Here is a 27,894-nt window from a genome sequence, read left to right as displayed (position 1 = left end):
ATTGCTGCATAATACTAACAGTGTTCATAAGTGTCTTTCAGGTTGAAGCAGTGGTGATGGGAATGGAGCTAGCTGCAAGTGGCGTCCAGTAACCTCCTCGAGACTGACATCTTTAACCTGCAACCCGTGGGCACAAACTGTGACAAAACTCATACCATGTCTCCTGCCCTGAGAGACTCCTAGCCAGATGGAAACCCACAATCCTGAACTAAATGAACTTGATGAACTTTTTTTTCTGTATGGAGATGAATCATAAACTAATGTTATCTGTATATATTTTAAAATGAAAAGTTAGTGGTGATCTAAGTATGACATGAATGGTATGGAATAAGGGGTGGAATGTCCTGGTTTGGCCTAAACCAGGCCGATTTTCCTTTCAGTGATTTTTACTTTCAGCTAAGTCTCCTCTAAGTAACTGCACTTTCTGAAACTAACTACATGTTTTGCAGACAGTGTCTGCTTCCAGGACTGATAACGCTCAAAGCTTGTAGTTATCGCTGAGGCACCGGTAGGGATGTTATGCAGAAAGGCTCTTGCTGTACTTTTAGTCTTAGAGAAACCAAGGTCACTGCTGAATTCCTCACTGCTTATGAGTGAAGAGCCGAAGGGGGGTCGCAGCTGCAGTGGGGAGCAGACAGGGCAGGTGACCCAAAATTGACCAACGAGGGTATTCCATCCCATACACGTCATTCTCGGTATAAAGCGGGGGGATCACGAGGGTCTTGCTCTCGGGCTCTTTCTGCTATGGCCGGTGTCCAAGGAGGACTCCGACTGTTTTCCTGCTGCCCCCGATCCGTGCATCCCTGAATCCAGCTCTCGACCGTCGCTAGGCCCAGCCTGGGCCTTCCCGGAGCCTGCCCTGCAGTGCCGGTGGTGACGTTGCCGACATCGGGGGAGCTTGATCTTGGTTTTGTATATATATTTGTATATATTTGATTATTCCAATATTATTATTATACTCTTTTTCATTATTATAGGTTTATTAAAACTGTTTTAACTTTCCAACCCGTAAGTCTCTCTCCCTTTTCCCTTTCCCTTTCCCTTCGGGTGGGGGGGGAGGGTTAACAGAGAGCGTCTGCCGCAGGTTTAGTGGCCGGCCTAGCTTTAAACCATGACAGATGGTGACGGGTCCACCCCTGTGCCCCCCCCCAGCTCCTGGGGCTCCATCCCAATGGTTTAGAAGTCTTGGAGGCTCAGGATGGCCTCGGTGGTCTTGGGGATGCTGTAGTTGGGGGTGAGCAGCTCCTCGGACAGCGAGAGTGAGGTGAAGTTGCAGGGGGGGATGGCTGCACCAGTGCCACGGGGGTCCCCAGGCATGGGGCTGCTGCTGGGACCATCCAGGCTGGACTCCAACTCGTCCAGGAAGCAATCATAGAAGGTTAGGATCTCTTTGAGACCCAGCTTCTTGGACACGTTGAGGTCACCTTCCAAGTCCCCAATACCTTGGTTATCAGAGGCAGCACAGGGCCTGGGGGGAGGTCACTGCCTGGAGTGTCGCTGCCTGGGGGTGTCCCTGTGGCAGTGGCTGTGCCGGAATTGTTGGCCTCCCTGGGTTGGATGTTGGCAGTACTGGGGGAGCTGGGGCCAACACCATCCCCTCTCTGCTGGTCCCACTGGCGTCCCCAGGCATGGGGCCACTGCTGGGGCCATCCTGGCTGATCCCCATGGTGTCCGAGGAGCAACTGAAGAGCCTTAGGTCCTCTTGGAGAAGGATCTCCTTGGACACGTCCACGTCGCCTGCTGGGTCCTCAAGGGTTTAGATGTGGGGGGCAGCACAGGGGACGGGGAGGACATTGCTGCCAGGCGGGAGGTTGCCAGGGTTGGACATCAGCATCCTTGGGGAGTCTGGGGCCACCGCTGTGCCCTGATGGTTGTGGGGTGCGAAGGGTTGCCCAGGCCAGGGGGAGCCCGCAGCCCCTGCGGCCCCACAGGGCAGCACCCGGCAGAGAAGCGGTGCCATGGGCAAGCGTGGAGGTGGCTGCTGGAGGCAGGGTGGTGATGGTCCACTGGATGTGGAAGTCAGGGGTCAAAGCAGCAGCTGCACAGAGCCCTCTGCACACCTGTGTGGGGGAGTGGGAGCTGAGCTGGGCAGGGGGGAGCCTCCAGGGACACCCGCTGAGCTGTCCCCAATGGCCGACATCCCCCAGCTCTGCACCAGGCACGTGGGGAGCTTGTGGCCAGGGACCTGTCTGTAGGGTGAGCTGCTGTGCCGGGGGATAGGGCTGCATATTGGGGAGGAGACTGGCTTGTGTGAGGTGAAAGGAGAGAGCTGGCACCAAGGATCTGGGCAATTCTCTGGCAATGGATTGACTGTGTGTGCATCAGCCAGGCGAGGGCAGGGGCTTGCTGAAGCTCTGTGCCAAAAGTGCTGGGGGGACAGGGGTGGTGGGGATGGTGGGAGTGCCCGGGGTGGGGGATGCTGAAGGTGCCCAGGGGTTGGGGTTCCCGAGCAGCCAGGGGTGCCATACCTGCTGATAGTGCCTGTTGGGCCTGGGGTGCCCAGGCTGTGGGGAAGGGCTGCTGCTACTCGGGCAGTTGGCACAGGGTGGCTGAGCCTGAAAGAGAGACAGAAGCGATGGGCGGCGGTCAGCTCCACTCTTGCCCCGAAGAGCATCCGCGGGCTGCAGGGGTGGGGGTCGGTTGTACCTTGGGGGTAGAAGGTTTCGGGGAGCACAAAGGGATGAAGGAGCCAAGGTGCTGGGGGGGCCTGGGGGCCGCGCGGTGGGAGCCGCAGTGGTGGCTGAGCCATGGTGCCTTCTGGCTGTTGGCTGCTAAGGACTCTCTGGTGTCTCCCAGGAGAGAATGTTGGAGGTCCCTGTGTTCTGCCTAGACCCCCAAGAGGCTTTCCAGCTCCTGGAGGGGAGGGAAAGGGTTAAGGGGGCTGGTGTCCCCCCATCCCCAACAGGCAGCTGTCAGGAACAGTGGGTGCAAATGCTTTTTGCTTTACATAGTGTTTTTCAGGGGGAAAAAGAAGTTGTTGATTTGACCAAGCTTGTGGGGACCAAGGTTCATTCGCAGTCTCCTTGTACCACACGGCCAATGCATTTGTGACTATGGCCTGTGCTCCTGCGTGATGCCTGGTCTGGAGTGATGCAGAGGTGAGAAAAAGGATCTCGAGAGCGTAAGGGAAGGTCGTGCATTGTCACTTGGCGACACGCTGTCCCCCAGCTGTCCCTCAAGTAGTGATGTCAGGTCTTTCAGGCTTCTGATGGGGAAACAAGCAGCTCCGCATCCCTCTCTGTTCATTGAGGGGAGGGGTCTGGAAGACCACCAGAGACCACGCAGGGACCCCAGACCCATTTCAGGAACTCTCTAGATGTCACAACTGCACATGCGTGAGCTCAGACAAGACTCTTCCCCAGAGGCAGAACAAGGGCAGCATCTGCAGCTGCCAGGCTCAGGCCTGCGGCGGGCGGCAAGGAAGGCACAGACTCTGAGATCGAGGATGCAAGGGCCTGAAGCCGAAAGGCCTAAGGCTTTTTATTGTTATGCTACTACCCTATTTAACTGCTACAATGCAGGAGCCAGACTAGGCAGTTCAAGATAACATCAACATTCACACGCTAAGCACTCATCACCCATTCTGGGAAGAGCCAGTGTTCTGGACTCAAAACATCAACAACCATTCCTTGTTTTCAGCTCTGTGTTCAGAACTGACCTTCCACACATGTTTACTTCTTTCATGCCTCAAAAAGCCCTGTGAACTGGTCTCGGCTCCTTTATCTTAGAAGCAAGCAAAAACTATTCTCAGTGCAGTGTTCCCAAGCAAATCTTATGCTCCCCAAGTAAAGCACAGCTGTTTGCAGACTGAGGGTCTTCCACATTTCCCCCTTTTTTGTTTATTTGATGACAAGGGTGGTCATGATGTGGGCTTTGGCTTTTCAGAGTCCTCTGATTGCAGACCAGGTCTCTGAAGCAGCACTTGGGGCAAAGGCACACAAGCAGGGACGCAGGCACCGCGGAGTTCAGTTCCTGCTAGAGAGAAAGTGAAAGAGATTCCGGGCCTGCTGCCTTCGCCTGTATATTAGGGATTTCTGCCAGGCGGCATTTTTCCACTGTGCTTTGATCTTTCTCACAGCAGGGCAGGAATCTCAGGCATAAACAATTAGGTGCCCTTGAGTCTTATCACAGGCCTATGTTATCTGAATGAAGATGCTCTACTTGTCCAGCACACAAGACTAAATAACAGTTAGTAGTATGATATATGTGTTTTTTGACACCCCAGGTGCAAGTCACTTGAGCGTGTTTACAATCCTCCTCGCCCATCTTCCGTTATATTCCCACATTCTACCCCCTCCCTCAAGAGACTGCTTCTCCTGGGGAGTGCAAAGCTGGACGTGCACATTTGGCTTGCGGGGTGTAGAGCAGAGCAATATACAGAGACATGCAATAAATACATATAGAAAAAGGAATAAACATAGATATCTATACAATAATGCTGTAGCATCACTAATTACAAAGAAGGGCCAAAGATAAACAAGACTGTGAACAACATCCCTGTAGTGTCCAAATTTACTTGATTCACACGCTCTAGAAGAGATAACTGCTGTGAGAATCAAAACAGTATCTTCTCCTCAGAGCCACCTGCATGTGTCAACAGAAAGGCCTTAACCACGCTTGCGTGGAAGCGAAGTCACACAGCAGACAGTACAACTATGGGGGGACCACGACCACCAGAGACCACCCAAGACCTCTCGCAGCATGCTACTTGCGTGCTCATCCAGTCATTTCAGCATTCCCCAAGTAATGCCCGGTGTCGGGTTGACTGTTCTACGTCACTTGCGTGGTCCCTGTGCTTTCAGCGTCTGCATTTCTGGTACCGGGTTCTGGTTGTGGTTTCTCCAGCTCATGGTATGGCTTCACGCATCTCGCAGGTAGCCAACGAGGACCTGTTGGGAGTAAAACACAAGCATATCCCCTCCCCCATGTCAACAATTCTACTGGTCCACGCCAATCAGTTGGGCCTGGCAGATCTTTATACCAAACCTTAGGATTTTGTGTAAAGGGAACTTTAGCCTGAAAATGTCGTTCCACTGCCGTGGTATCTAATCGAGAAGATGACCGATTTAGAAAATTTAAAGTGAACACAGCCATATCTAATTGTTCTTGAGGAGCTGTGGCTACACTCCCCCTTTTTTGTTTTTGCAACATGTGTTTCAAGTTTTGATGTGTCCGTTCAATTATGGCTTGTCCGGTGGGGGTGTGCGGGATACCTGTAACGTGAGACACACCCCACTGTTGTAGGAATAAGGCCGCTGCTTGAGATACATAGGCAGGTCCATTGTCTGTTTTTATTTGTTTAGGGAGGCCCATAAGTGCAAAGCACCTTGTCCAATGTTTCTTAACATCCTGAGTCCGTTCCCCTGTAGCTGCAGAAGCAACAACATAACCAGAAAAGGTATCCACAGTAACATGAACATACTTTTGCCTGCCAAAAGGTGGATAATGTGTAACATCTCTTTGCCAAATTTCATTAGCCTTCAGTCCCCTGACATTTACACCATCATGATAAGTTGCAGTATTATATAGTTGACAATCGTTACATGCCCGAATAATATCACGAGCCTGCGTTTTTGTGAGAGCAAATTCTTTCTGTAAACTGCGAGCATTTTGATGGAAAAAGGAGTGAGATAATTGTGCATGTTGAAATCGTTGAGTAAGGGAGGATGATGTTATGGGCAAAACAGTGTACTTATCAGCTACTGCATTCCCTTCTACCAGAGGTCCTGGCAAGCGAGCGTGAGACCTAATATGAACAATAAAGCAAGGATGCTGTCGTTGCTGAAGCAGAGTTGCAATAGCAAGGAAAAGTTTATACAGCTCTTTATTGCTAATTTCTTTGATAAATGCAGCTTCTAAGCGGTTAATAGCGCCAACAGCATATAGTGAATCTGATACAATATTAATAGGTTCACTTGCAAACAATGTCAGAGCTAAATGTATTGCAGATAATTCAACAATCTGAGTGGACGCTTCCACAGTAACTGATGTGTGTTGCCATTGTGCCTTTTCTTTCCAGGCTACTACGGCCTTCTTTGTTTTACCTGAGCTGTCTGTAAAAACCGTTTTTGCATTTGGTATAGGGTGAGGCACCATCACTCTCTGTGGTTGTAAACAGAGGGAAGGTAAGGCTTGCAAGATTTTATTCCGTGGCAAAGTAAAATGGATATCATTCAAATAATCAGCCAGAGCAGCCTGAAATTCAAGGCTGTCCCTCATCAGAGTAATGTGCGTTTCCTTACGAAAGGGTAGGTAAATAATGTCAGGGTCTCGACCTGTCAGCTGCTGTATCCTGAACCGTCCTTTCTGAATCACCATAATGACCATCTCCAAAGGAGTCGTAATTGTTTTTGTAAAGGTGTGTGATAAGAAAATCCATTCCAGGGTAACTAATTGCTGTGATTCTGTCAATTGAGCAAATAGCCCATAAGGCTGGAATTTCGTGTGAATCACAAAAAATAGAAGAGGCAAGTGTAAGATTATACGTCCTGCTTGGGAAGCTGTAAGTTTTTGAATTACCAATGCCAATTCCTGTTTTGCTTTGTCAGAAAGGATTCGAGGCGAAGTTAAATCTGAATCCCCCTTCAAGGTGTTAAACAGGGTACTTAACTGTTCAGTAGAAATACCCAGCACAGGACGAATCCAATTAATTGTCCCTAGTAGTTGCTGCAAATCATTTAATGTAGAGATATTGTTTACCAAACGAAGTTGTTGTGGCCGTAAGGTTCTGGTAAACAGTACCCATCCCAAATACTTCCAGGGCGGTTCTGTTTGTATTTTTTCTGGGTAAATATGAAGCCCAAATTGTTGTAAGGAGTCTTTTAGATGATTTACAGTTTTCATCAGTTCTGTCTGTGTCAAAGCTGCAATGAGAATGTCATCCATATAATGGTAAATAAGAGACTGTTTAAAAATACTTCGAGTCGGCTCTATTGCAGCAGAGACCACTAACTGACAAATTGTGGGACTGTTCATCATGCCCTGTGGGAGAACCTTCCTTTCTGCTCATCTTTTTTCTTTACTGTCGGCTTTGGGCAGTTCTTTTTAATATGCCCCATTTGATTGCACTCAATACATTTCATTTCTGCTCGTCCCACAACGAGTTGCTGAGCCAAGGCACTTGCAAGTAAAGTAGCTTTATGCTCTTCAGAACCCACATTCTGACAAGCTTTAATAAATTCTGCTATACTTTTGTAAGAGTTTTTTAGAGGGTCCAAAATTCTTTGACAATCTGCATTTGCATTTTCATAAGCCAATTGTAATAACAGCGTTTCTACTGTATTTTCATCATCAATCTGCCTGCTCAGTGCTGTTTGTAAACGATCAATAAATGTAACATATGGTTCTTGAGCTCCTTGCCTGACTGCCGCAAAAGAGGGCTGGCGTTTCCCTGCCTCCGGAATGCGTTTCAGGCACTTTAAAGCCAATGCAGAGATCTGTTGTAAACGCTGCCGAGGTAACCGTGCCTGTACCTCTGGTATTGCATACTGATTAACTCCCAAATATTCTTGCCTATTTTCCAAAGTGTCTGCAGAAACAGCCTCCTGGTACTCTGCCAGCCACACTGAATACTGTGCAGGTGTTAAAATCATCCGTAAAAGTGACTTCCAATCATGTGGTGTCATAGTATAGGATTCCCCAATGACTGTTACTAAATTTGAAGTATAGTTACTGTGCAAACCATAGTCTCTCACCGCGGCCCGTACTTCCTTAATCATTTCATAACTAAGGTATTGATACTCAGGAGAATGATATGGATGATAGATTACCGGCATCGCCGTCAGCATGGCAAAATCTCCTTTACGAGCAGCTTCCTCTCTACAATTTTCTGCCAGCGTTTTGTATTTCGTTACATGAGACTCTGATGCCTTTTCAGCAAAGCCAATAGGTGGCTCGGCAGACGCAGGATACGGAGGAGCTGTTGGTGTTAACTGTGCTCTGCCCATAGCCGCTGCCGCTGCCGCTGCTGGCTGCGAGACCCCCCGCACCGAAGGGACGGCTGCAGCCGTTTCTTTTACCGATGTTAATGCTGGGTATAAATTGGACTGTACGTCTGGATCTGTGAAATCAAGATAGTAAGGATTGTCTGATTCTCCAGAGACTGTTTCATATACAGGCTCCTGTTGCTCCGTCACATCCACTAAGGTGTTAATAGGAGTGGATGCCAGAGATTGCAAATACTCCTCTGCAGGCTGGAGTGCAGAGAGTGCTGTAAAAACAACCCTCCACGTTGCTTCTAAATCCTTTAGAATATCAGACTGCAACGCGTTCCGTTTTTGTATTTCTACTCCCACTTTCGCCCAGATCTTTGCATCGTAAGTCCCTGATACAGGGAACCAGGTACAGTTGTCTTTGATCCATACTAATAACTGCACCACTTTCGCTAATTGGACCTTATAGCCCTGTTCGCGTAATATACGCTGTAATACCTCAGTGTAGAGCTTATGCTCTTGGGAACTAGCCTGTCCCATGTTTATTGCGATCGCGGAACTCACTGATTCTGGGGACTCTCCGGTCCTGGGGACTCTCTGATCCTGGGGACTCTCCGGTCCTGGGGACTCACTCTCCGGTCCTGGGGACTCTCCGGTCCTGGGGATTCTCTGATCCTGGGGATTCTCCGATCCTGGGGACTCTCAGGTCCTGGCGCCTCTCAGGTCCTGGCGCGCGCTAGCCCCTGACAATCCTTCGATCAGAGTCGCCGCCGCTTCTTCGTTAATCTTCAACCTTGTTCGGGCGCCATTTGCGGCGGGCGGCAAGGAAGGCACAGACTCTGAGATCGAGGATGCAAGGGCCTGAAGCCGAAAGGCCTAAGGCTTTTTATTGTTATGCTACTACCCTATTTAACTGCTACAATGCAGGAGCCAGACTAGGCAGTTCAAGATAACATCAACATTCACACACTAAGCACTCATCACCCATTCTGGGAAGAGCCAGTGTTCTGGACTCAAAACATCAACAACCATTCCTTGTTTTCAGCTCTGTGTTCAGAACTGACCTTCCACACATGTTTACTTCTTTCATGCCTCAAAAAGCCCTGTGAACTGGTCTCGGCTCCTTTATCTTAGAAGCAAGCAAAAACTATTCTCAGTGCAGTGTTCCCAAGCAAATCTTATGCTCCCCAAGTAAAGCACAGCTGTTTGCAGACTGAGGGTCTTCCACACAGGCCCACTACCCCTTGGGTACCTTTGGGCTGTACCTGCTGGACACCTGTTGAATTTGCTGCTGGACCCAAGGGTGGTGATATCTTTCCTATCTCTGCTCTCCTTTCTAGTTCTTTACTTTTTCTCCATTTTCCTAATTCCTAAGGGTGATACAGTCAGCAGCACTTAGTGGCTATAAGAACTTTTTATTGTTGAGGTCCTGCTGTTTGCGGGACTCTTCAGGTTGTGGTTCCGTGGTGATTCTCTTTGTCGCGTTTGTAGTGAAGATATGTTTTGCTGAGATCTTTTGCTAAATCATTATTTGTTGTGAGCCTGATACGTTCTCTTGTAAGGTGATCTTTTGGTTAAGCCTCTGGACTGACTGTGATCATTCCGGATTGCTGCACAAGGGATCTGTAAGTGAACCCCCCAGAGCTCACTGAGTGGGACGGGACCTAACACTTGGCCACAGGGTTCATGAAATGGTTGAGTTCAACATTGTCAGGGGAGTGAGAAGAAAGGACAACAGCGCTGCTACCCTGGATTTCCTGAGAGCAAGCGTTACGCTCTTCAGGGAGGTGCTTAGCAGAGTCCCCTGGAATCTGCTGTAGAGGGCTCAGGGCTCAGCGAGTGCTGGTGGGTCTTTAAGCAGCACCTCTGAGAAGCTCAGAACAGGCAATTGTGCTGTGGCGCAAGTCAAGTAAGTGGGGCAGAAGACCAGCTTGGCTGGACAGAGATCTCCTCACGGAGCTGCAGAGGAAAAAGTAATTGTAGGATCTCTGGAAGTGAGGCCAGGCTTCGCAGGAAGGTGACAGAGCTGCAATTGGCATCTGCAGGGAGAAGACACGAAAGGCCAATGTTCTGTTAGAGTGGAAACTGGCCAGTGCTGTGTCTGACAACAAGAAGGGGTTTTTCAGTATGTGTGGAGTAACTGCCAGGGGAAACTTATTGAAACTAATTGTTGGAGGCACACTTATTGAGAGTAAAGTTATACCAACATCTTATAGAACTAAGAAAGCGTCTATGGTGGGACGTGGTTGGCATGTACCATGATGGTTCCCCAGGCAACTTGACCTGCATTCTTAGATGTTCGGCACCAAGGGAGCTTGGCATGCTAACTCTGAGAGAACAGAGGGTGGAACAGTGTGGAGATAACCGCGGCAAAGCTTTGTGTAAACGAGACAGGTACGGGAACTCCGTGGTACCTTGTAGCTAATAAATCACATAGCTATTTTCAAATAAGAAATAATACCCCATTCCACCCAGAATGCTGGTTGCTGAGCCAGCGATTGTGGTGAAATCGTGTCCCGTGGATGAACTTTGCTCATTATAATTTCATTATAATACCAAAACACACCTCCATACCAAAAGATACCATCGCTGAGAAGTAAGGGAGACATCACTACGGACTTTGGGATCAGTCGATGGGCTGAACCTCTCCTCCCCGCCAATAGGGATGCCTTTGGGTGAGACTCGTACACCTGGTTATACCAGGTGCTTCCCTGGGAAGCTTCCCTGGGAAACTTAGAAATCAAGCTTGTATTTGTAATCGTATCAGTAGTGCTATATAGTCATACTGCAACATATATATGTTCATTGGTACCTAGGAGTGCTTTGCAGTGTGTTCAGTGATGAACATCAATCTAAAAGAATCTGTATCTGTTGCTTAAATAAATTACCTTAACTGTGAAACTGGTCACGAGAATTTTATTTCAGTGGACATGCCCAGATTTATGTTGTAATCTGGAACCATGTTAGTTCATCGACCACGACTGAGCCCTGTACTATAAGTGCATCCGGACCTGTGTTAGTTCAACATATTCGCTGTTGAACACAGACAGACCGATAGTGCCAACTTTGGCCTATCTCAGCCAAAATTTAAAGTATCAAATGAACAAACAAACAAATCACATTTTCCCTGCTAGAATTGCAAGGTATCTGCTCTGTAAGTGCTGATGTTTGGGGAGGAGTATGAAGGTGCACACGGCAACCACTATTAAAGACACGGGAGTCAGATTCACGGCTGGTGTGAAAACAAGTAATAAAAAAGAAGCCCCTGCTATGACACAATTTCTTTCCATATGCGCTTACTCAAACACCACCTGGTGTCCTGTACAATCAACATTTACACAGCTAAATAGTTATATGTCACTTGATTATGACCATTTCAGAAATCGGAACTATAGAAACAAGCCAGTGATGCTTGCAGAGGGCCAGGATTCTTTGCAACCTCATGTTACGACCTGGTCGCAACTAGTTCATAAATCCCTCGGAGTAAATTAAGGTGAAACAACACCAAAAAAATGGTATGAAATTAAGAACAATTTATTAATACGAGGAAAGTGGCATGGTCATAAGTGTCTTGGGTTTCTAAAGGCATTGAGAAAAGAGAGGAAAAGAAAAGGAAAAAGAGAAAGAAGAAGTTAGAGAATATGAGAGAGAGGAAAAGAGAGATCACCACCCTCGGATCCAGCGATGTAAGTTGTTCATAGAGTTGGTAAATTGCTTGCAGAGTTGCTCCTCCGGTAAATCGCTTGCAGGATCGGTCCTCAGGTGGCGGGCGGGAGCGCGCACAAGCATCCCAAGCGAGAAGTTCTAAATACTTTGTGTCATTTGCATATGAGATAGGAGAGGCTGGTAACAACCCTCTTGTCTCCCCCCTCCTCTCGCTTCTCATACTAATTGGGATGCCTGCGCATTTGTAGTCTTAGATTGTTCTCAAAATGGGTGGGTGGTCCCCCAAGGGGTGTCTGCTGATCGCGATCCCCCCTAGGTGTGGTGTCTGCTGTATAAGCCCTTTCTGCGCAAGCGTGGTTGATGCCTTCATGTTGCAAAGTTGTTGCACGTGTAGGCTGGTCCCAAGGAAAAGGTACCATCCAGCCTCCACAGGACTTCTGTCTTCCTCCAGCCAGAGCTGTAAATCACACCAATTAAGGCACAGCAAAGGTATTGTTCTGCTCCCAAGGCCCTTATTTCTTGCCAGATTTGCAGACCTCTGTAGCACCCATCCCCTCCTCCAACCAGAGTTGTCAAACAAGTTGTTTAAGGCGTACAAACTCTGTCCGTCACCCCTCATTCTTGTCTGGTGACTTATGCCAATGAAATCTATTAAAACTTTGATGGAATAGTGTATGCTTTAAAAAAACCCACAACAAACCGACCAAACACCGCAGATGCATTGCTAGCAACTACAGGAAATACGTTGACAAAAATGTTGTGCATTGCAAAACCGAAGCATAGTTGCATAGAGCTATTTGGTGGTTATAGATTAGCAGAAAATTTTGGAAATTCCAGAGCTACAGTTGTTTTTGATGGAGGCAAAGACTAAAGCAGCCACAACAGATAAAGACATAATGTACCATCCAAATATACATGTTAAACCTTTAGTTATGAAGACTCTAGTTAAAAACTAAGGGCAGGAATGACACACCTCGAAATTTCTGCTTAAACCACAGCTCCATTATTGCACTAGGGTTTCCACCATGGTCCTAAACACATTCTCCTGCACTTCAAGTTTGACCTATCTAGCTGATAAATGATCCGCTACCATAAACCCAAAAGGAAGAAACAAATAAACGCATGAATTTTAGTTAAAGATTTTTGATCTCTCAGCCGAACATAAGAAGCTATGAAAGGAAACGCTGGGGAAGACAACCCTTTTTGAAGAAACTCACCTCTGCAAACAGAAACAATGATGACTTCTGACAAGCTTCCGTAGAATTAGTCACATCAGTTTGGCAAGCGCTCAAGGAAACCTGAAACAAGGAGTGTGGAAAGCAAGACTTCAAGGGTGTTTCTTCCAAGCTAGGAACAACGACGAGCAAAACAAAATACCAGGCAGCAGTAACACGAAGCAGTCATTAAGAGAATATGGACAACCTAATGCTTCACAGTCCTGGACAGGTTAAATCAAATTCAAAGGTGAAAACATAGTTTAGCGCCTATTTTAATGTATTTGACAATCACCTAAGAAGAGAGCACAAAAATACCAGGTTGGGTTCTTTTTATTCCAAACTTTGTGAGGGAGTTTGATGCAACAAAATACTACACTGATGATTTGGGGCTTTTTCAATAGTTTGTGTCACTGTTTTCACTGATGTAATGTTTATTACTGCTTTTCTCAGGTTTCTCTATTGCTTAAGATGTCTGTGCCTCGGCAGCAGTGTGGATTGTACCAGAGATGCATACTGATCTTGCTGCTGTTGAGTGACCCGCTCCGAAGGTCTGAATCTCTGCACTGGGGTGAAATATGTAAGGATGCTGCTTGCAAGTCTGGGCAGTCATTTGGTTGTTTCAGGCCACTTCACTGGTGGGATTCTCCCAGGAATAGCCCAGTTTGGCATGTAGTTCCCAATATAACTTCAATTTTCCGCAGTTTGACCAGATGCCTTGCATACCTTAGTTTGTGGTGTCTGTCAGCTGAAGCAGTTTGTTGGCAAGCGGCGCCTACTTGATAAGCCATACAAAAGGGCACTATTTTGCTTAGGAGAAGCGATGTGAATGAGGAAGGCGTGTGAAACCTCTCCGCTGCCCGAGGCAGGTGCTGCAGGGCCACGCATGTCTGAACTCTGCCCACACGCCGTAACGGAGACCGTGGCTTCTCAGGTTCCTTTTCCTGTCCAGGGGCACGTCCACATGAACGTGTCAACACACTCCCGAGCTGGCACAGCATAAACCAGCTCTGGTTTGGGAGCCACTGACCCGCACCGCCCCAGGAGCACTGTGCTGGAGCAGAGGAGCCCTCCCGAGAAGGGCTGTTAGGGCTCAGCCTCTGCAGCACCAGTGCTGTAAGGCACTCCCTGCCCAGGGGGGTGCAGAGAGGGAGGATGAGCCTTCTCGTTGCCTCTGAGGCCACGTGCTGGGGCCTGTTCACCTTGCAGTACAGGAACCACAAGCCGTGGAAGGTGTGAAGCCCAGTTTCTTACAGCTGTGTGTGTAGAGGACAGATTTTTCATGCCCAGTGTGTAACTCCGAGGTGATTTTGTGCTCAGAAAAACCATACTTTTCATATCAATTTCCATTATCTTTAAGAGGCCAATGCTGTTGCCTTTGCTTGACAGAAGCACTAATTTGAGCTTGTTTCATTGTCTCTTTCCCAAACCAGGTCCTTTCCCACGCCAGCCTATCTGTGAAGCCAGCCTCTTTCCCAAACCAGGCCCTGCCCCACGCCAGTCTCTCTGTGATGCCAGACTCTTTCCCACGCCAACCTATTTTTGAAGGCAGCCTCTTTCCCAATCTAGGCCCTTTCACACACCAGAATCTTTGTCACACCAGCCTCTTTGTGAAGCCAGCATCTTTGTGACACCAGGCCCTTTCCCACACCAGCCTCTTTGTGACACCAGCATCTTTCCCAAACCAGGCCTTTTCCTTCGACAGCCTCTTTCGGATGACAGCCTCTTTCCCAAACCAGGTCCTTTGCCATGCCAGCATCTTAGTGACGCAGGCCTCTTTGTGACACCTGGCCCTTGCCAACACAAGCCTCTTTTCTGAGGAACCTCTTTCCCATGCCAGCCTCTTTGCCAGGCCAGCTTCTTTGTGGTGCCAGACTCTGTGATGCCAGGCTCTTTCCCAAAGCAGGTCCTTTCCCACGCCAGGCTCTTGGTGAAGCCAGACTCTTTGTGAGGACAGCCTCTTTGTGACACCAGGCCCTTTCCCACACCAGACTCTGTGACACCAGACTCTTTCCCACCCAAGACATTTATGACTCCAGCATCTTTGTGACACCAGCCTCTTTCCCTACCCAGGCCCTTTCCCTCGCCAGCCTCTTTATGAAGCCAGCCTCTTTCATGAACCAGGCCCTTTCCCTCGCCAGCTTCTTTGTGACACCAACCTCTTTGTTAATCCAGTCTCTTTCCCAAACCAGGCCATTTCCCATGCCAGCCTCATTGTGATGGCAGCCTCTTTCCCGAACCAGGCCCTTTCCCTCTCCAGACTCTTTGTGACGCCAGACTCTTTCCAAAACCAGGCCCTTTTCCTCTACAGCCTCTTAGTGACGCCATCGTCTTTGTGACACCAGCCTATTTCTGAAAGAAGGTGCTTTCCCACATCAGCCTCTTTGTGACACCAGGCCCTTTCTCACACCAGACTCTTTGTGACGCCAGACTCTTTCCCACACTAGAGATTTTGTGACACCAGCCTCTTCATTAACCCAGCCTCTTTGTGATTCCAGTCTATTTCTTAAACCAGGTCCTTTTGCACGTGAGGCTCTTTGTAACACCACACTCTTTGTGAGGCCAGATTCTTTGTGACACCACCCTCTTTCCCAAATCAGGCCCTTTCCCATGCCAGCCTATCTGTGAAGCCAGGTTCTTTCCCAAACCAGGTCTTTTCACACGCCAGACTCCTGGAGATGCCACCCTCCTTGTGAGGACACCCTCTTTGTGAAGCCAGCATCTTTCCCAAACCAGGCTTTTTCCTTCGACAGCCTCTTTCGGATGACAGCCTCTTTCCCAAACCAGGTCCTTTCCCATGCCAGCATCTTAGTGATGCAGGCCTCTTTGTGACACCTGGCCCTTTCCCACACCAGCCTCTTTTCTGAGGAAACTCTTTCCCACGCCAGCCTCTTTCCCAGGCCAGCCTCTTTGTGATGCCAGACTCTGTGACGCTAGGCTCTTTCCCAAAGCAGGTCTTTTCCCACGCCAGGTTCTTGGTGAAGCCAGGCTCTTGGTGAAGCCAAACTCTTTGTGATGACAGCCTCTCTCTGATGGCAGCCTCTTTCCCACGCCAGCATCTTTGTTATGCCACCCTCTTTGTGAGGACACCCTCTTTGTGAGGCCAACCTCTTTGTGACACCAGGCCCATTCCCACAGCAGACTCAGTGACGCCAGCCTCTTTCCCGAACCAGGTCCTTACCCTCACCAGCCTGTTTGTGACGCCAGCCTCTTTCCCAAACCAGGCCCTTTCCCTCGACAGCCTCTGTGTGACGCCAGCTTCTCTTTGATGCCAGACTCTCTGTGATGCCAGATTCTTTCTCACGCCAACCTATTTTTGAAGGCAGCCTCTTTCCCAATCTAGGCCCTTTCACACACTAGAGTCTTTGTCACACCAGCCTCTTTGAGATGCCAGCCACTTTCTCGAACCAGGCCCTTTCCCTCCACAGCCTCTTAGTGATGCAACCGTCTTTGTGACCAAAGCCACTTTCCCAAACCAGGGCCTTTCCCACACCAGCCTCATTGTGATTGCAGCCTCTTTCCCGAACCACGTCCTTTCCCACGCCAGGCTCTTTGTGACGCCCGGTTCTTTCCCAAACCGGGTCCTTTCACACACCAGCCTCTTGGGAGACGCCAGCTTCTCTGTGATGCCAGCTTCTTTTGTGATGCCAGACTCTTTCCCATGCCAACCTATTTTTGAAGGCAGCCGCTTTCCCAATCTAGGTCCTTTCACACACTAGAGTCTTTGTCACACCAGCCTCTTTGATACACCAGCCACTTTCTCGAACCAGGCCCTTTCCTTCGCCAGCCTCATTGTGACGCCAGCCTCTTTGCGACACCAGCCTCTTTCCCAACAAGGCCATACCCCCACGCCAGACTGTTTGTTATGCCAGACCCTTTCCCAAACCAGGTCCTTTCCCATGCCACCCTCTTGGTTACGCAGGCGTCTTTGTGACACCAGGCCCTTTCCCACACCAGCCTCTTAGTGAGGAAGCCTCTTTCCCACGCCAGCCTCTTTCCCAGGCCAGCCTCTCTGTGACGCCAGCCTCTTTCTGAAACCAGGTGCTTTCCCACGTCAGCCTGTTTTTGATGCCAAACTCTATCGCAAACCAAGCCCTTTCCCTCGACAGCCTCTGTGTGACGCTAGCCTATTTCGTAAAACAGGTCCTTTTGCACGTGAGACTCTTTGTGACGCCACACTCTTTGTGAGGCCAGATTCTTTGTGACACCACCCTCTTTCCCAAATCAGGCCCTTTCCCATGCCAGGCTCTTTGTGACGCCCGGTTCTTTCCCAAACCGGGTCGTTTCACACACCAGCCTCTTGGAGACGCCAGCTTCTCTGTGATGCCAGACTCTTTCCCACGCCAACCTATTTTTGAAGGCAGCCGCTTTCCCAATCTAGGTCCTTTCACACACTAGAGTCTTTGTCACACCAGCCTCTTTGAGAAGCCAGCCACTTTCTCGAACCAGGCCCTTTCCCTCGCCAGCCTCATTGTGACGCCAGCCTCTTTCTGATGCCAGCCTCTTTGTGACACCAGACTCTTTCCCAAAGGAGGTCCTGTCCCTCGCCAGCCTCTTTGTGATGCCAGCCTTGTTTTGACGCCATCGTGTTTCCCAAACCAGGTCCTTTATCACGCCAGCCTCTCTGTGATGCCAGTCTCTTTCGTACGCCAGCCTCTTTGTGAGGCTACACTCTTTGTGACACCAGCCTCTTTCCTAACAAGGCCCTTTCCCATGCCAGCCTCTTGGTGACACCAGACTATCTGTGATGCTAGCCTCTCTGTGATGCCAGTACGTTTCCTATTCCAGCATCCTTGTGATGCCACCCTTTTTGTGAGGACACCCTCTTTGTGAAGCCAGCATCTCTGTGACACCAGGTCCTTTCCCACACCAGCCTCTTTGTGACACCAGCATCTTTCCCAAACCAGGCCTTTTCCTTCGACAGCCTCTTTCGGATGACAGCCTCTTTCCCAAACCAGGTCCTTTGCCATGCCAGTATCTTTGTGACGCACGCCTCTTTGTGACACCTGGCCCTTGCCCACACAAGCCCCTATTCTGAGGAACCTCTTTCCCATGCCAGCCTCTTTCCCAGGCAAGCTTCTTTGTGAAGCCAGACTCTGTGATGCCAGGCTCTTTCCCAAAGCAGGTCCTTTCCCACGCCAGGCTCTTGGTGAAGCCAGACTCTTTGTGATGACAGCCTCTCTCTGATGCCAGCCTCTTTCCCACGTCAGCATCTTTGTGATATCACCCTCTTTGTGAGGACAGCCTCTTTGTGACAGCAGCCTCTTTGTGACACCAGGCCCTTTCCCACACCAGACTCTTTGTGATGCCAGCCTCTTTCCTTAAGCAGGTCCTTTCCACTCCAGCCTCTTGGAGATGCCAGCCTCTTTGTGACGCAGGCCACTTTCCCAAATCATGTCCTTCCCCTCGACAGCCTCTTTGTGATGCCAGCCTCTTTGTGACACCTGGCCCTTTCTCACACCAGACTGTTTGTGACGCCAGAGTCTTTCCCACCCTAGACATCTTGTGACTCCAGCCTCTTTGTGACACCAGCCTCTTTCCCTACCCAGGCCCTTTCCCTCTCCAGCCTCTTTGTGACGCCAACCTCTTTGTTAATCCAGCCTCTTTCCCAAACCAGGTCCTTTCCCATGCCAACATCTTTGTGTCGCCAGCCTCTTTGTGACGCCAGCCTCTTTGTGACACGTGGCCCTTTCCAACACCAGCTTCTTTTGTGAGGAAGCCTCTTTCCCACACCAGCCTTTTTCCCAGGCCAGCATCTTTGTGATGCCAGACTCTGTGACGCCAGGCTCTTTTCCGAACAGGCCCTTTCCCTCTCCACACTCTTTGTGACTCCAGCCACTTTCCTGAACCAGGGCCTTTCCCACACCATCCACTTTGTGACACCAGACTCTTTCCCTACCCAGGCCCTTTCCCTCTACAGCCTCTTTGTTAATCCAGTCTCTTTTCCAAACCAGGCCCTTTCCCCCGCCAGCCTCTGTGTGACGCCAGCCTATTTCTTAAACCAAGTCCTTTCACACGCCAGCCTCTTTGTGACGCTACCCTCTTTGTGAGGCCAGATTCTTTGTGACACCACCCTCTTTCCCAAATCAGGCCTTTTCCCATGCCAGGCTCTTTGTGATGGCAGGTTCTTTCCCAAACCAGGTCCTTTCACACGCCAGACTCTTGGAGGCACCAGCTTCTCTGTGATGCCAGCTTCTCTGTGATGCCAGACTCTTTTCCACGCCAACCTATTTTTGAAGGCAGCCTCTTTCCCAATCTAGGCCCTTTCACACACTAGAGTCTTTGTCACACCAGCCTCTTTGAGATGCCAGCCACTTTCTCGAACCAGGCCCTTTCCCTCGCCAGCCTCTTTGTGACGCCAGCCTTGTTTTGACGCCATCGTGTTTCCCAAACCAGGTCCTTTATCACACCAGCCTCTCTGTGATGCCAGTCTCTTTCGTACGCCAGCCTCTTTGTGAGGCTACACTCTTTGTGACACCAGCCTCTTTCCTAACAAGGCCCTTTCCCATGCCAGCCTCTTGGTGACACTAGACTATCTGTGATGACAGCCTCTCTGTGATGACAGCACGATTCCCACTCCAGCCTCTTTGTGATGCCACCCTTTTTGTGAGGACACCCTCTTTGTGAAGCCAGCATCTCTGTGACACCAGGCCCTTTCCCACACCAGCCTCTTTGTGACACCAGCATCTTTCCCAAACCAGGCCTTTTCCTTCGACAGCCTCTTTCGGATGACAGCCTCTTTCCCAAACCAGGTCCTTTCCCATGCCAGTATCTTTGTGACGCACGCCTCTTTGTGACACCTGGCCCTTGCCCACACAAGCCTCTATTCTGAGGAACCTCTTTCCCATGCCAGCCTCTTTCCCAGGCAAGCTTCTTTGTGATGCCAGACTCTGTGATGCCAGCCTCTTTCCCAAAGCAGGTCCTTTCCCACACCTGGCTCTTGGTGAAACCAGACTCTTTGTGATGACAGCCTCTCTCTGATGCCAGCCTCTTTCCCACGTCAGTATGTTTGTGATACCACCCTCTTTGTGAGGACAGCCTCTTTGTGACAGCAGCCTCTTTGTGAAACCAGGCCCTTTCCCACACCAGACTCTTTGTGACGCCAGCCTCTTTCCCAAATCAGGTCCTTCCCCTCGCCAGCCTGTTTGTGACTCCAGCCTCTTTCCCGAACCTGGCCCTTTCCCTCGTTTGTGACGCCAGCCTCTTTGTTAATCCAGATTCTTTCCCAAACAGAATCACAGAATTAACCAGGTTGGAAGAGACCTCAGGGATCATCGAGTCCAACTGTTGCCCTGACACCACCCAGTCAACTAGACCATGGCACTAAGTGCCATGTCCAGTCTTTTCTTAAACACATCCAGAGAAGGTGACTCCACCACCTCCCTGGGCAGCCCATTCCAATGTCTAATAACCCTTTCTGAAAAGAAATTCTTCCTAATGTCCAACCTGAACCTCCCCTGGCGAAGCTTGAGGCTGTGTCCTCTCGTCCTATCTCTAGTTGCCCAGGAGAAGAGGCCAGCTCCCACTTCACTACAACCTCCCTTCAGGTAGTTGTAGACTGCAATAAGGTCACCTCTGAGCCTCCTCTTCTCCAGGCTAAACAACCCCAGCTCCCTCAGCCGTTCCTCGTAGGGTCTGGACCCTCCAGACCCTTCACCAGCTTGGTCACCCTCCTCTGGACCCGCTCCAACACCTCAACAACTTTCTTGAAGTGCGGGGCCCAGAACTGGACACAGGATTCAAGGTGCGGCCTCACCAGTGCCAAGTAGAGAGGGACGATCACTTCCCTAGACCGGCTGGCTACACTATTCCTAATAGAGGCGAGGATGCCATTGGCCTTCTTGGCCACCTGGGCACACTGCTGGCTCATGTTTAGCCGGCTGTCGATCAGCACCCCCAGGTCTCTTTCCGCCAGGCCGCTCTCTAACCACTCTTCCCCCAGCCTGTAGCGCTGCATGGGGTTGTTGTGGCCAAAGTGTAAGATCAGGCACTTGTTGTTGTTGAACCTCAGGCCGTTGGTCTTGGCCCATCTACCTAACCTGTCCAGATCCCTCTGTAGGGCCTTCCTACCCTCCAGCAGATCGACACTCCCACCCAGCGTGGTGTCATCTGCAAATTTGCTGAAGGTGCACTCAATCCCTACGTCTAGATCATCTATAAAGATATTGAACAGCACCGGCCCCAGAACTGAGCCCTGGGGAACACCGCTAGTGACCGGCCGCCAGTTGGACTTTGCCCCATTCACCACCACTCTCTGGGCTCGGCCATCCAGCCAGTTTTTAACCCATTGAAGAGTCCACCAATCCAAACCCCAGGCAGCTAATTTGTCTAGGAGGATGCTGTGGGAGACAGTGTCAAATGCCTTACTGAAGTCTAGATAGACTACAGCCACAGCCCTGCCCTCATCTACTAAGCGGGTCACTTGGTCATAGAAGGAGACCAGGTTGGTCAAGCAGACCAAGCAAAACCTGCCTTTCATGAATCCATGTTGGCTGGCCCCGATGCCCCGATTGTCCTGCAAGTGCCGTGTAATGGCACTCAGGATGATCTGTTCTATCACCTTGCCTGGCACCGAGGTCAGGCTGACAGGCCTATAGTTCCCTGGATCATCCTTCCGACCCTTCTTGTAGATGGGCGTTACATTTGCTAATTTCTAGTCAGCTGGAATTTCTCCAGTTAACCAGGACTGCTGGTAGATAATAGAGAGTGGTTTGGCAAGTTCATCTGCCAGTTCCTTCATTACTCTGGGGTGAATCCCATCCGGGTCCATAGCCTTGTGGATGTCCAACTGGCACAGCAGGTCACTAACCGTCTCTGCCTGGATTACGGGAGGTTCACACAGCCCCCCGTCCCTAACTTCAGGCTCTGGGAGCCGAGTCTCCTGAGGACAACCGGTCTTGACATTAAAGACCGAGGCAAAGAAGGCATTGAGCACCTCTGCCTTTTCCTCATCCCCTGACACTACACTGCCCTCCTCATTCAGCAAGTGGTGGAGGCTCTCCTTGACCCTCCTTTTGCTGTTGATGTATTTGTAGAAGCTTTTTTTGTTATCTTTGACTGTAGCAGCCAAATCAAGCTCTAATTGAGCTTTGGCCCTTCTAATCTTCTCCCTGCACAACCTGGCAACATCCCTATAGACCTCCCAAGTTACGTGACCCTTCTTCCAGAGCAAGTAGGCTCTCTTTTTTTCCTTAAGTTCTAGCCTAAGTTCTCTGTTTAACCAGGTCGGTCTTTTTCCCCGACGGCTTGTCTTCCTAGACACCGGGACAGCCTACTCCTGAATATTTAGCAATTCCTTTTTAAAGCACGTGCAGCCTTCCTGGACTCCTTTGCCATTCAGGACCGACTCCCAAGGGACTCTGTCCACCAACCTCTTAAACAGGCTAAAGTCTGCCCGTCGGAAATCTAAGGCAGGAGTTCTACTCCTGCCGCTCCTTACTTCCCCCACTATCGAAAACTCTAACTTTCCATGGTCACTATTCCCAAGATGGCCACCGACCCTCACATCTCCCACTAGTCCTTCTCTGTTCACAAACAACAGGTCAAGCAGGGCCTCTCCTCTAGTGGGCTCATTTACCACTTGCATGAGGAAGTTGTCCTCTACACATTCGAGGAACCTCCTAGATTGCTTCCTCTCTGCCATGTTGTATTTCCAGCAGACATCCGGCAAGTTGAAGTCGCCCATGAGTACAAGGACCGGCGACCAGGTGGCTTCTGACAGCTGCTTGTAAAACACCTCGTCCACCTGCTCATCCTGGTTGGGTGGTCTATAACAGACTCCCACCGTAATGTCTGCCCTGCCGACCTTCCCCCTGATCTTCACCCATAAACATTCAACCTTGTCATCCTCACCATCTTCCTCAATTTCGACACAGTCCAAGCACTCCCTAACATATCAGCGCTACCCCACTGCCTCTCCTGCTTCGCCTGTCCCTCTTAACGAGCTTATAGCCATCCATAGCAGCACTCCAGTCATGAGAGTCATCCCACCACGTTTCTGTGATGGCAACCACATCATAATCTTCCTGCTGTACAGTGGCTTCTAGCTCTTCCTGTTTGTTGCCCATACTGTGTGCATTGGTGTAAATGCACTTCAGCTGGGCTAGCGGCCTTGCCCCCGACGCAGGCCTGTTGCCCCTAGGTTCTTTTGTGATTGCCCTGGTCTTATCCTGCTCCCCCATAAAACCTAGTTTAAAGACCTCTTAACCAGCCCTGCCAACTTCTGGGCCATAACCCGTTTCCCCTTCTGATTCATCTGTTCCCCATCCGGCATAAGCAGGCCCGGTGCCATGAAAGCCGCCCCGTGGTCAACAAACCCAAAATCCCACCTACAGCACCAGTCTCTTAGCCACATATTAATCTGTTGTACTTTCATAGACTTTTCCCTATTTTCACCTAACACCAAAGGAATTGAAAAGGATATAACCTGTGCACCTACCCCCTTTACCAAACGCCCCAGGGCCCTGAAGTCCCTTTTGATAGCCCTGGCACTTCTCTCTTCAATCTCATCCCTACCCACCTGGAATACTAATAGTGGGTAGTAGTCAGAGGGCCTCACCAGTTCGGGAATCCTCCTGGCAACATCCCTTACCCGAGCCCCAGGGAGGCAGCAGACTTCCCTGTGAGTTGGGTCTGGCCTGCATATGGGGCCCTCCGTTCCCCTTAGCAGGGAGTCGCCTATAACAATTACTTTTATTTTCTCCTTTTCGGAGCTCGTTGCAACCCTCTTACTCGGTTGCTTCTGTTTACGTAGCCCCATAGAAGGTCTTTCACCTAGATTTGTGTCTTCCCGACACTCAGGAAGACGCTCAGGCTCCAGCACCTCATACCTATTTTTCAGCGGGACGTGGGGAGGGGAGAAAGGTCGGGATGGGATTCGCCTACCACCCCGAGCAGGGACCTGCCTCCATTCCCCCCCATCCCCTAGGTCTCCTCCTGCTCCTTGTGGAGGAGGAAGAGGATCCTCCACTACCTGGGGAGCATTAGGCCTGTCCGTTTTCCCCAGGACAGGCAGGGAACAGCACTGCCCGCCAACCTCTTCCTGGGATGCTCTTGTACTCCTTAACCTTTCCAGTTCCTCCTTGAGTTGGGCCACCAAGGAGATCAGGTCGTCGACCTGTTCGCACCTCACACAGGTGAGGTCTCCGTTACCCCCGAGTGCCAGGGCCAGGCTCTGGCACTCCCTGCAGCCTGCCACCTGCACCTTCGCATGCTTCCGCGGCAGGTCCGTTTGGGTTGCCATGTCTTTTCTGGCACCTGCAAAGGACTTAGGGCCCCGCCGAGTGGAAACCATACCTTCCTGCCCACCTACTCTGCTTGCCCTGCCTGCGCGAACTGCTGCGCCAACTGCCACGCCCCTGTTTGCGCGCTCCTGTTTGCCGCGCTCCGGGTCGCTCGCGCTCCCCAGAGGCCCTTCAAATCTCCCGCAGTGCCTCCAGCTCCGCCCCCTCCTCTCCTGATTCGTTGCTGGGAACTTCTGGGTCCAGACGGGACTCGGGGCTGCTGCTCGGGTGGCCCTGAGTACGGAACCCGCCCTGTACAACTCGATCTCACCCTCGCCCGCACTCACCTCAGTCACTGCCGCTGCTGCTGCTGCTGCTGCCGCCGCTGCTGCCGACTCAGACTAGGCCATTTCCCACACCAGCCTCTTTGTGACGGCAGCCTCTTTCCCAAAGCAGGCCGTTTCAGCTGACAGCAGCGGCAGCAGCGACAGCGGCGGCAGAGGCGGCAGTGACTTGAGATGAGTGCGGGGGCGACATTGGGCTGTAACCGGGCGGTTTTCATACTCTGGGCCCCCCGAGCAGCAGCCCCGAGCTGCTTCCCCCCCCCCACCCTGGACCCGGAGGTTCCCGGCAACGAATCAGGAGAGGAGGGGGCGTAGCACCACCCCCTGTTGATTGGGTGATAAAAAGCCTCCTGGAGGACAGGGACTAGTCCCTGCCCAGAGGGGAGAGGGAGATTCAGCAGTGACTGGGTGAGTCAGCAGTGACTGTGTGTGTCCCAGGGCGGGGGAGGCCGCAGCAGTTTGCAGCTCGTTGGGGAGGGCGCTGACTCCTTCCCAGTGCACAAGGCGAGGAAGGTGCCAAGGAGCTGTGAACCAGGGGGGTCACCAACAGGTATTTCCTAGCTCAGTGAAAGAACAATGGTATCTACCCGGCGGAAGAAGACCAAAATGGATGTGGAATCCAGACAGAGCTCCCACGGAAGGAGGCAATGGTGCAGGTCGCAGGCTGCAGGGAATGCTACAGCGTCTCTGTGGTGACAGGGGGCTGTGTGCGCTGTGAGCAGGTAGATGATCTGCTCGGCCGAGTGGCACAGCTGCAAAGCCAGGTTGAAAGGCTTCAAGCCGAAGTAGAAAGGCTTAGGAGCATTCGGGAGGCTGAAATGGAGATAGACTGGTGGAGCCAGGTTCTGCCTTCCCTGCAACAAAAATGGGAGCACCTGCCGGAGAGCTCCCAGGATCGAGGGACCCCTGTACTCTGCCCCTCTCAGGTGGAAAACAATAACCTAGAGGAGAGGAGTGAATGAAGGCAAGTCTAAGGCCGTGGCAAAAGGCGAGTGCCCTCCTTGCCTACCTTGCCTCCACAGGTGCCTCTGAGCAATAGATATGAAGCCCTAGTGGAATACAGCCGGTCCAATGGGGATGTGGTGGAGAGGCAACCTATATCAGAGGTCCCACCACAGTCAGAAAAACCTGACAGGTGTATAGCTACCTCCTCCACAAGGAAGAAGAGAAGAGTTTTAGTGGTTGGAGACTCCTTCCTAAAGGGATCTGAGGGCCCAATATGCAGAGCTGACCCCCATCACAGGGAGGTCTGCAGCCTGCCTGGAGCCTGAATCAGGGATATCACCAGGAAACTCCCCAACCTGGTGAAGGCCACAGACTACTACCCCCTGCTGATCTTCCAGACAGGTGGGGAAGAAGCTGCATCCCGTAGTCTGAGGGGGATGAAGAAAGACTACAAGGCCCTAGGACGGTTGGTGAAAGAGTCTGGGGCACAAGTTGTTTTCTCCTCCCTCCTTCCATTTTCAGGTGATGACGTGGGATGGAATAGTAGGATTCTCTCTATTAATGCCTGGCTATGAGACTGGTGCTACAGGCAGGGCTTTGGGTTCTTTGATATTGACTGGTTTTATAAGACACCAGACGTGACCGTAATACATGGGAAGGGTTTATGTCGTAGGGGCAAAATGGTTCTGGGACAGGAATTAGCAGGGCTCATTCGGAGAGCTTTAAACTAGATTTGAAGGGGGATGGGGTAGTAGCTGGGCTTGCACCACTGGGGCAACGCTCTAGTGTTGAGGTAGACCAGGAGGCCTCCCATCCCCCTGGAGTGAAATCGGTGTGCTCAGCTCGCTCCCTGAAGTGCCTGTACACCAATGTGCGCAGCATGGGGAATAAACAAGAGGAGTTAGAAATCTGTGTTCGGTCGGGGGGCTATGATCTAGTGGCAATTAGAGAGACTTGGTGGGACACCTCGCATGACTGGAATGTGGTCATGGATGGCTATGTCTTGTTCAGGAAAGACAGACCACTAAGGAGAGGTGGTGGAGTTGCTCTTTATGTGAGTGAGCAGCTAGAATGTATTGAGTTCTGTCCAGGGGCGGATCAGGAGCAAGTTGAGAGTTTGTGGGTGCGAATTAAGGGGCAGGCTGTCAGGGGTGATACTGTTGTGGGTATCTGTTAGAGGCCACCGGATCAGCATGAGGAGGGTGATGAGGCCTTCTACAGGCAGCTGAGAGCAGTCTCGCAATTACAGGGCCTGGTTGTCGTGGGGGATTTCAACTACCCTGATATTTGCTGGGAGGCCTACTCAGCCAGCCATCCTCAGTCCAGGAGGTTCCTCCAGTGCATTGATGATAACTTTCTGATGCAAATGGTGGATGAACCAACTAGGAGAGGAGCGCTGCTGGATCTGATCCTCACTAACAAGGAGGGTCTGGTTGAAGCGGTGAAGGTTGAGGGCAGCCTTGGTTATAGTGACCATGAGATGGTAGAGTTCAGGATCTCATGTGGCAGGAGCAGAATAGCTAGCAGAATCACAACCCTGGACTTCAGGAGGGCCAACTTTGGCCTTTTCAAGCAATTGCTAGGGGAAATCCCATGGGACAGGGTACTAGAAGGTAAGGGGGCCCAAGATAGTTGGTTAGCATTCAAGGACTGCTTCTTCCGAGCTCAAGATCAGAGCATCCCAGCAGGTAGGAAGTCAAGGAAGGGTACCAGGAGACCTGCATGGTTAAGCAGGGAACTGCTGGGCAAACTCAAGTGGAAGAAGAGGGTGTACAGATCATGGAAGGAGGGGCTGGCCACTTGGGAGGAATATAAGTCTGTTGTCAGAGGATGGAGGGAGGCAACTAGGAAAGCTAAGGCCTCCTTGGAATTAAACCTTGCAAGAGAGGTCAAGGACAACAGAAAGGGCTTCTTCAAACACATTGCAGGTAAAGCCAACACTAGAGGCAATGCAGGCCCACTGATGAATGAGGTGGGGGCCCTGGAGACAGAGGATAAAAAGAAGGCGGAGTTACTGAATGCCTTCTTTGCCTCTGTCTATACTGCTGGAGGCTGTCCTGAGGAGTCCCGGACCCCTGAGGCCCCAGAAGAAGTCAGGATAGAGGAGGAATCTGTCTTGGTAGATGAGGGTTGGGTCAGGGACCAATTAAGCAATCTGGACGTCCATAAATCCATGGGCCCTGATGGGATGCACCCGCGGGTGCTGAGGGAGCTGGCAGAAGTCATTGCTAGGCCACTCTCCATCATCTTTGCTAAGTCGTGGGCAATGGGAGAGGTGCCTGAGGACTGGAAGAAAGCGAATGTCACTCCAGTCTTCAAAAAGGGCAAGAAGGAGGACCCGGGTAACTATAGACCGGTCAGCCTCACCTCCATCCCCGGAAAGGTGATGGAACAACTTGTCCTTGGTGCTGTCTCTAGGCACATCAAGGATAGGGGGATCATTAGGGGCACTCAGCATGGCTTCACCAAGGGGAAGTCATGCTTAACCAACTTGATAGCCTTTTATGAGGACGTAACCCGGTGGATAGATGATGGTAAAGCTGTGGATGTGGTCTATCTCGATTTCAGTAAA

The sequence above is a fragment of the Nyctibius grandis genome, chromosome 17, assembly GCF_013368605.1.
Source record: "Nyctibius grandis isolate bNycGra1 chromosome 17, bNycGra1.pri, whole genome shotgun sequence".
Classification (NCBI taxonomy): domain Eukaryota; kingdom Metazoa; phylum Chordata; class Aves; order Nyctibiiformes; family Nyctibiidae; genus Nyctibius; species Nyctibius grandis.
This window is presented reverse-complemented; position numbering follows the sequence as displayed.